The sequence below is a fragment of the Ischnura elegans genome, chromosome 12 (genome assembly GCF_921293095.1).
Source record: "Ischnura elegans chromosome 12, ioIscEleg1.1, whole genome shotgun sequence".
Taxonomy (NCBI): Eukaryota; Metazoa; Arthropoda; class Insecta; order Odonata; family Coenagrionidae; genus Ischnura; species Ischnura elegans.
Genome location: NC_060257.1, coordinates 72,118,198 through 72,125,589, shown reverse-complemented (window position 1 = coordinate 72,125,589; position 7,392 = coordinate 72,118,198).

The window sequence follows — 7,392 nt, the reverse complement described above, 5'->3', positions numbered from 1 at the left end:
CGTTACGTTCATTTTTTTTAGTATTACGGCTCTATCATTTAATTTCATATTAAAATAAAGAGAATATTTTGTGCAGTAATTGTTGTATGGTGTTTTTAATCTCAAATATGAGAAGATAGTTTGCCTGCCAGACCAATGTGCCCCTCCAGAATAAAATTCTGGATCCGCTCTTGTTGGTACATGTTTAATCGTTCAGTGCCTGTAAGTGATTTTCACAGTTATCAATTTGTGTTTGCAATAATAAGATGAAAGAGTGGCATTGCCAATAGCTATGGAAAAATCCAACCACCAAACCCAAGAAATTCAAAAATTCCCATTCTTTTCTGAACATAGCTCGCAGAGAAATTCGTTTTTCCCCTGAACATCAAAGGAATTTTATTAACGTTTTGTATAACTCAGCTAGTCCAATCTTCAGCAAGGCGCATCTATTTTTAAAAATATCTTCGTGACATGGCCTCCTTTATATACTATTTAATAGTATTAAAAGTGGTCATACTCGTGCACAGTAGCGGTTGGAATACTACCACCTGCCTATTGAGTTAACTTTCTAGATAGTAGGTTGTATTTTAAAGAAACGTTCCTGCTGCCGTCAAAAATGAACTCCTCGTTCACTGTGATTTTAAAGGAAACCTTAAGCTTACCATTATATTTACTTGCAGAGGCATAGCATGATTTTCCTACATCCCCAATACGTTAGGGTCTCAACTCGATACGAATTGGAGCCGTATTTTTTTACCAGTCCATCAGGGGCGGTCTGATCAGGTCGGCCCCGAGCAGTGGCATAGCCAGGTGGAGGGTCTGGGGGGTCCGGACCCTCCGAAACATAAAAACACGATTATTTCCTTTATAGAAGAAAACAAAATATTGAAAAATCGCGACTTTACAAAATATTTCTTTAACAAATGAAGTTTTTTCGATTATGCAAAGTGTTCAAATTAGTTTTAAACCCATTACTTAGTACCCTGTTTTTTTTTTTAATATTCCCTTCTGGTATTGGAAACCCCCCCAGGAAAGTAATTCCTGGCTACGCCACTGGCCCCGAGCTTAGGGAACCCGGATCCCACAAGGCTCGCATCTATCGTGAAGCGTACGTATATGAAAGGTGTAATAAAAAAAGACTGAATACTTAAACCATAACTTTTTACAATTATGAAACTGCGTTTGCATTAGTTGCTTTATTTACAACACATTCAGTTTAAAAATATTATATAAAGAATAAAATGTGGGTGTCAAAAGATATAAGACAACCTGCTGCTTTTTTTGAAATGGTTATTCGAAAAGGTTATTTTAGAGGTCTTTAAGATTTCAGTGCAGTTTCAAGGAACAAATTCACTGTATTAATTCAATAGGACCATAATACATTATTAAATTTTATAAGCTAGTGTGAAATTCTAACTTTTCATAGTATTTATTCTTACGAAATTGTTATTTTTCATTTACTTGTGTCCAATTTTAAAGAGCCAGAATAGCGTAAAATCCATGCATGTAATTCCCTAAAATTTTTCCGGGGGAGGACCCCCGAATCCCTCGGTAAGGAGGGCACCAGGTAAGGGCCCTCTAATCACCCCAGACCGCCCCTGCTGTCCATATTCATTTTTTTTTTTTTCGAAAAAAAAACCGCGTTGAAGCCCAGAGAATGATTCTCGCCTCAGATTCGACTGTATTGGTTGTCAAACTGTCCCATTAGGGACCACATCTCGTAAATCAAGTCCTTCCGATGACGAATGTAGGTCAAATCTAACCCAGCCCACTTCATGGAGGTTGTCGCGACAACTATTTAGATTCGAACGTCTAACTGTGAACTCACGACATAAGCCGTGTGTAATGATCTACGCGCGGGAAGATACACGGTAATAAATTTGCGCTGAAATTTTTTGATGGCGGATATCATTTCTGCTCATCGCAGATAGACAAGCGTAGCGAAGTAGTCAAATAAAGGTTTCGTAAAATTTCCAACAAGTTTCATTTTACTAACCGTGTCCGCTATGAAAAGGATGTGCGCTAAAGTTTATTCGTCTACTTGTTTATATGTAAATAGTAATAGTGGTCCCTGATCTTATATCCAACAGTTCGTTTCAGATTATATGTATTTATCACATTGTTTCTTTTTTGTTATCCCAATAATTTAATCACAGTACAGGCTTTAAATTTTAGCGGTAAAATACTTGCCACATGGCCATTGGCCTATTTCCAATGTGTCTTTAAATAATTAAATCATTTTATAAATACTCTACTCACGGGGTATGACACTCCCAGTACATAAAACCGAGTTTGGCTTGGTAAGGTGAGGTTAGAGGTCACCCCAGACTAAGTCACTGGCATGTGAAAATGGCACGTGCACGGCAGGGGCCCAGTTGATTTCCCTGATCCAAGTCGCTCTGCGAGGATATTTATTTGAAGTATTCAAATGCAGTGGCGCAGCGAAAGGGGTGGGTTTGGGGAAACCCCCCCCCCCAGAGCTCATTGTCAGAGAAAGTTTGAATTTTAACCCATTTTACTTAATTGTACAGATATTACTTATAGAATAGTGTAAGAGTTAATAAAATATCCCTCTTAAAGCCGTAAAACTCACCATTTTGAACCATTTATCTTGAAAATCCGCAATTTATTAATATCGCACCTACCGCTTATCCTGGTGGGTATTCCATACCCCCACACACCCCGGTATTAGTTGCACCTTAACCCCCCCAGCCTTAATTCCTAGCTGCGCCCCTGTTCAAATGTATCTCCGGTGTTTGAACCTGGGACTCTTCTTTCAGTAACACAACGGTCTACTCACTTGGCCACAGTGGCGTAACTAGGAATATACTTTAGGGGGGATGAGATGGCCTGGGGTGACAACCCCCCTCCCAGGCAACCGGGAAAATTTTTGAAAAACGGCACGCCTGGAAATACATTTTATATCATTTTGGCACTAAAAATTATCTTTAAGCTGATGTAGTTATTATATGTCAAAACAAGACAATAGTTTTAAAGTTTTTTTTAATTTATCTGAGGCTTTGGGGGGGATCTATCCCCTTATCCCCCCATAGTTACGCCACTGATTGGCCACCACGGTCTTTTAGCATAAGTATTAACTGATATATCTGCATACTGCCCCGCAAGCCGCCTCAATAAGCGGGGGGAGTTACGACACCAGCCGTTGACAAATAATAAGGAAAGGCTCTAACGATGTTTCACCTAGTCTATATTATAATAGAAATCTTATTTTTCGGGGAAGAAAGAAATTCCATTCCATTCCGTTCGGAAAAAATATCTCTCTTAATATATCGTTTCTGTTGAACCAGGACATTTATTGTGGCTTGAATATGATGTTCTCCTTGTCCCTCTGAAATATATCAATTATCAATTTCTCAAGCAATCGAAGCCTAGCGCGCAGCCGCCGAGCCTCTACCGGCTCCCAGCCTTATTCGTCTTTCAAGTCCTCCTCTACTTCGACAAAAGTTTTACGGATAAAACGTAAATGATTCGCGATCCTGGGAAACTCAAGTGGGTGAATCGTATGCTCAGGTTGCCTCAGTCGGCGAACTCTTTAGGAAAATACTAAATAGGTGATGAGCTTGTACCCCCCACCTACCCATTCCAACATTCAGGTTGAATCACTGAGTGATTGAGCCGAAAGAATGTCTGAAACGACGTTAAGTAAAAATTCCTACCCATAATTTTTACTCATTTTAACCGCATAAGAGGATGCAATGTCTTTACGAGCTTCAAAAAAGGTTTATTTATGTCAAGGGCGTACCCAAGATCAAAACTAGAGGGGGGGCAAGCCATGGTTGTTCAAGTTTTTAAGCATGGAAAAGGTGATTTAAACCAACATTTTAAGGAACCTGTGACAGCTCTTTATTAGTTTTTAAAATTATTTGCTTGAAAAAATATTATTTTCCTTAAAGACATTTGCGATTTTTGCATCCAGGGGGGCAACTGCCCCTCGCTGGGTACGCCCATGGTTTATTTATTAATTGACACATTGCCAATGGCCAGGTGGCAAGTACTTAGCGGCTAAAATGTAATATGTTGACATTATTAGGCAAACAAAAAGGAAGAATATAAAAAATGCACCCAGTCAGAAGCGCAAATCCAAAAACAAATAAGAGGAAAATCACAATAGAAATTAAAAAGAAAGGCCCAAGTCTCATAACAAAAGAAGTAAATCACTGTAATGAGAGGCCAAGGCTAGAGAGTTTGCCACGAATAAGAAAAGAAAGGGCACATTTTTAGCCGTTGCGATACGATACTCAAATTTTGATGATTGCTCTACTGTTTTATTCCACAAAAAACTTGTTTACTCACACTCTTCGAGGCCAAAAATAGACCTCAGCGCGTGGTCTATAAGTTTCTATCCCACTGCATCTACGTGCGCGACCTCACGTTATATTCCGTGGAAGAGACGAAACTAGATCGGCCGAAAATCCACTTTCGGCAAGAGAGCTGCAGATTTCTATCCACTGACGCACAGTGGGCAGAAATAAAAAAAAACCTTGACAAAACCCTAAATTTTCACTAATTTTTGGAAAAATGTGGTACAGTCTGATAATATAATGTCGTGGATTTGGAACTATGGCTGTTTAAATATTTGGTTCATCCATCAAGTCATCAGAAACCGTTAAAAATGAGGAAAAATAAAAAAAAATTCGGATCGGAATTTTCACAAAAATCGAGTTTTTACTTTCGCTCGTGAGTCGATAAGCTTGTTTTCTATAAATTTCAAAGCATATTTTCTGAAATAATAAACGTTTCCTAAGTATTATGCGGAAAGTATATTAATTTTTAAAAAAATTTCATATAGTAATTAAACATTCTAAAGTTTGCTAATTTTTTACTATTTTTTCATAAAGTAGAAAACATATTTATGAGGGCGACGAGACGCGATCAAAAAATATAAAAAAAACAAGAAAGACCTCAATCTTTACCATATGTTTCAGAAGAAAAAACTTGCTCCTTTTCCTTTAAGAATGGGATATGTATTGGCAGCCACCTTGCTCGATAATAAGTCGCGGAATTTCCTGATTTGGTTGTTGCTCCAATTTAAAGCAAATAAAGTTTCCTCCAATATGATTTTTACTCCAATGATTAAAAAAGTTTAAATTAAATAAACCTAAATTTACAAGTAAAGGCTAATATTTGTCCACTAATACAATCACACTCTCATGACAAACTTATTGAGGAAGAATGAAATTTCGCCCTGAAGACGATGGCAGAGAAGGCCATTGAAACGTTGGCAGCACTGTCCATCCTGACTCGGCTGATTTCCCGAGAAGACTTCATCAACAATTATTATTATCAGTCTTTGTTGTATGAGTAGTGTGTTGTTTATGTCAGCAGAAGCTAAAAAATTTAACATTAAAAACATGAATCAAAACAGTTTCATAAAAATTGCATTGAGATGTTAATTATAAAGTAACTAATGTTTTAATGTACATTATTTTATCTTTTTTATTATTAATTGCTATTTTTATATAGTTTATTTTATTATATATTTTTCTCAAGCATCATTTTTTTATCAAGTTGTAATTTTCTTCCTACCATACACAATGCATATCACATATAATCACCACTGCACCTATATTCAAGGCGGTTATAATCCTCTGTGGATGCTGGCACTATGTGCGATTGGCCAATTGACACCGTTCCTTCCGTAGGAATGCAGGAGGAAAATGACACGTCTCGGACGCCCTAGAGAATATAAATTTTAATCCACCTAAGGATAGCGGTGTTGCATTTTCTCCTTCGACTTCCATGGCGGTAAAGAATATATTATCATATTCTGTTCATTCTCTATACTTCCTTTGATTCAAGGGGGTGGCATCAACATCTTGCCTATTAAGTGTAGAAGAATCCAGAGTTAACTTATATATTGCGATTCCAATTCTTCTTTTCTTTGCCTGCGTTTTTTGAAGAATGAAGGTATTTTCTACTTTTTTTTAAAGATGGTACCAATGTTGGTATTGTATATTTATTGGAAAAGCCAATTAGTTCTCAATAGAAAAGTAAGCTCAATAATTTTATAACGATCATAATGTAATGATTTTTAAATTAATGTTGGTTTTTGAAGGTGGTTTTTTACGTAAAGTTAATTAATTAATTTTCTTAAATTTTTGCCAAAAAATATGCTCACATCGCTCTTAATCCATACATCCCTAATGAGATATTTGGATATACAGTGGAACTTGGTTATAACGTCATCAAAGGGACCAGAAGATTTTTAACGTTATATCCGTGTGACGTTATAAAAAAGCAGCCTTTAATCTGAGTGAAAGGACAAAGTAAAAACGCAAATGTTCTGCTATATACAACACTGTTTATTGAAATCTACTCGAACCTTGGAATGTACATGTATAATAAAAAAATGATATTCACAATTAAATATTTTATAGCCTAATAAAAACCTTACTTTACTGTCGAAAAAAATCTGTGATCTTCTTTTGAACGGTCCTTTCAGAAATATAAATTCTCTCCGTTGTGCAACGAACGTCTTGAAGCGCGCTGAGTGTTGAAGCAGTGCAGCAATGAAGCACTTTCGCAACCTAAGAATCGCAAAATTTTTGACGCTATGCCCGAGCGTCGCAATATTTGTCGACGATATAAACGGGTTTTCGTACAACATAAAATGTTCAATTTTGGCTGGTCTGTATAAAATGTGACGTTAAACCCGAGTTGACGTTACAGCCGATGCCGTTATAACCAAGTTCCACTGTATTTATAAAAACAAATCTATTGCTATTTTCATTTACATCTACATACTACCCCGCAAGCCGCCTAAAAGGCGTGTGGTAGGGGTGTGAGGACACCATTCATTTACACATAAGAAGGAAATGCTCTAGCAAAATCACGACTAGCATTTATTAAAGTCCTTCATGGTTCGGGGAAAAACGAATTCCCATACCTATCCGTTCGGCAAAACATCTCTCTTAATTTATCGCTTCTGTCGAACCTGGGAATAGCGTGGGGCTCTAATATTTTGTTCTGCGAGTCGCTTTTTAAGATATCCATTCACAATTGTTCAAGCAATCTAAGCCTAGCGCGCAGCCACCGAGTCTCCCAGCCTAATTCGCTCTACATCTGACAATGAGTAACGCTGTCTGTACGCCCGTAGCAGTTTTTGACGAACCGCGCAGCCTCCCTTTGTATTTTATTCAGTTCGCGGATTAAGTCTTTCTGCACCGGATCACACACGCTCCAAATTTTTGTGACAAGTCACCAACTTACATAAGATAATGTACGTGTTATGTGTCTATAAAAATTATTATTACCATTGATGTTGTATATAATGAAGAATAGCGTATGAGAAAAGTTTTACTCACGAGGACTTCTAATGAAATATTAACTTGTACGTTTGTTTCAGTTGACAGAGAGGTCTGATATACATGCAGCAAAAAAAGAAAGTACAAT